Here is a 3246-nt window from a genome sequence, read left to right as displayed (position 1 = left end):
AGCTGCACATACGCGACTCCTGAATCGGTTCTTCTGAATCGATCATTTTCAATGAAACGCAGGAACCGATTCCTTTCGAACTTCCAGCTTTACAACCCCAGCGAGGGCTTATACAATTTTTGTTTACTGAGGCTTCCCAAGGTTAAAATGAAATTACTGTTCACAGGGACAATCCACACAGACTACACAAGGACAAGAAAAATAAATAATATAAAAACATGATGCTATTTTGAAAAATGTATTTGTGTTTAGAAGTTATTCCCGTATACTGTACTGTGTAGTGTTAAAGGTATACACAGTGTATCACAGCAACAGATTATATTTGTGTTTCTAAAAACAAGTTAAAGATTCCCTCCATTCATAAATGGGTTCAGACAAAAAAGATTTCTTAAATCATAAACGGGCGGCACGGTGGCGCAGAAGGTAGTGTCGCAGTCACACAGTGACACAGTGTGGTGTGTTCTCCCTGTGTCTGCGTGGGTTTCCTCCGGGTGCTCCGGTTTCCTCCCACAGTCCAAAAACACATGTTGGTAGGTGGATTGGTGACTCAAAAGTGTTCGTAGGTGTGAGTGTGTGTGTGTTGCCCTGTGAAGGACTGGCGCCCCCTCCAGGGTGTATTCCCGCCTTGCACCCAATGATTCCAGGTAGGCTCTGGACCCACGGCGACCTTGAACTGGATAAGCGCTTACAGATAACGAATGAATGAATGAAAGTCATAAACACAACGTATATCTAGCATATTAAAATGATACATGGGGCGTGTTAAGGTAAAACAATTTTACTGTCAAATGAAGGGGTACAGTCTGGTTGAAATTTTCAGAGGATTTTCACATGGCATAGTTATGCGCAACAATATTTCAGTTTCAGGCTTTTCATCTTTTCTTTGTGTTTTCACTCTGTTGTGATAGTTCGTCTTCTGATCTTCTTCACCTTTCATCTTAGAGCTTTTATTTCGCTTTCATTTTAGACAAAAATAAATAAATAAATCCACGAAGGTGTACATGCTCTCTTTGCACAACTGATCATTTGTATCCATTTTGGGGGCACCTTAAAATATTTGGGGAGTGTTCCCACCTTGCACCCTGTGATTCCGGGTAGGCTCCGGACCCACCGCGACCCTGAACTGGATAAGCGGTTACAGACAATGAATGAATGGTTTTGGACTGGATTTTAGGTTGTTTTCACAGAATTTCAGCAAACCTCTGATCTCTTTTTGAACTAATATAGCATTCATTTTCTGGCACAGAAATACCGGTCCTAGCACCAAAAGAAGCTGCTGATGAAACAAGAGCTTCTGCAAAGCACTTAATTGCTTTCACTGGAACGGTGCTTCGTGTTCAGCTTTGTTTTCTTCACACAGTATTATTAATTTTTCATACTAGACAAATTTTTAACAACCAACGAGCGATTAATTATTTAACAGTAAAAACAATTTATATCAGTGCCTAACTGTAGTCTTCCTTCCTCAGTTGTCCATCTGTTCCAGCGTATAACAGTGTGTACAATCTCTTTGTTTGTGCCATGTTTGTGCTAGAGGGGTATGTAAACCTTTAGAGCTAATAGACCTCCATCCAATCCCTTTAGAATGAGTTAGAGTGGATTTTGTGATTTGGAACTACTGTTTCAAAGTCAGTGTCACTGATGTTTATATGGCTCAGTGTAATCAAATCATTACAGCAATGTTCCAGTATCTAGGAATAACAACAGAGGCTGATAGTTCATCAAATAAGCAACAAATTAATTATTTATAGTCTTAAATTCAAAAGAAAATGCACTGATTGTAATAATAATAATAATAATAATAATAATAATAATAATAATAATAATTGTTTTGATTATAATAAATAATATGAATTAATATAAAGCTTAAATCAAATTCACCTTGTGAACAGAGCGGCCACCCAGTGTCTACCACAGACACTGGCCAATCGTGACCAGCAAAAACAGGCAGGGAGGGGTAGAGACCCTGAAAGTAAACCTAATGCCTGTGAAACAAGTACACCATTCAATATGTCCTCCCTCTTGCTTTTTTCCCCCCCGATCCACAGCCTCTGGCCATGTCCCAGTGTTGGCAGAGAAACGAGAAACCGTTAGTGTACTGTAAGAAGCACTGTTGCTCTTCTGGGGAAGTCTTCTCCTGCCTCAATGAGCTCTTTCTCCTCCGGCTGCTGCTGCCAGACCCATGGACCTCTTCCAAGCACTGTAGGTTTGAGATGCCTTTGTATTAGTGCAGTTTTTCCAAACCTGCTCTTCTGGGACTTTCAGACATTTCGCTCGATCTTGGTTCCCCACAGTCTTGTACCATGTAATTAAGCTTAGTAAATACATGGAACAGTTGGGTACAGGGCGACTGCTGACCATATGGCTTGTGGGACCTTAGGTAAGATCACCTACCAAATTAATGTCCTGCTATACAAAAACACCCATAAAATCAGTTTGAACCCCAAGTACTTACTGTCTTTTTTATTATTCAAACTAGCATTTAAGCTAGAGTTGTATAAAATGTACACACTTTTAAAAGTGTACAATATATTGAAAGCTAACCGAGTTAACTTAGCATCAAGCTACTAAGCTATCACTAAAGCAAATTATCCTGGCTCCTGGATACTTGGTTAGCTCATGCTAAGACCCTTGCGTCCAAGAAAAAAAAAAACATACTAGCAATAACAATAAAGATGATCTATGTAAAATACCAGTTAGCCAAATGATAATCAGAGCTAGTAATTTTAACTTAGCATGCTAACACCAAGGTAAGTGACTAACTAGCCCTTTGTGTGATATTTGTGTGATAAAAATAATTAAATTCCTTAATATTAATTATGTTAATGTGTGCATTTGCAAAGTGATTGATGAGGTATGTTTCAAACTAACTGAGCAAGTGGCTAATTGACACTGAAAGTTACATAGTGCAGTTTCTGCAGTGCTGAGCCTGGAGTAGCAATGACAGAGGCTCTTTTCTCGCTGTTACAGATCAGTGAAGCATCACAATGATTTTGAAACTATGATTTTAAGATTAAATATTACCCAGAGTTCCTTTAATGCTGCTCTCTGCTGCTAGAACCTGGGGACAAAGTCTATATATATATATATATAATAAATAAAATTAAAAAAGCAGTTCACAGACACTTTCAGTACATACACCTATGATTACATTTATTTGTAAATTTACTGGTTAGTTGTTCATTTGGTTCTGGACTATCCAAGTGCTGAAATGACCCTGAAGGTACTTGTAAGATGGACTAGGCC

Source organism: Hoplias malabaricus, chromosome 1 (genome assembly GCF_029633855.1).
Source record: "Hoplias malabaricus isolate fHopMal1 chromosome 1, fHopMal1.hap1, whole genome shotgun sequence".
In the NCBI taxonomy this organism is placed as follows: Eukaryota; Metazoa; Chordata; class Actinopteri; order Characiformes; family Erythrinidae; genus Hoplias; species Hoplias malabaricus.
Note: the sequence above shows the minus strand (reverse complement) of the source record.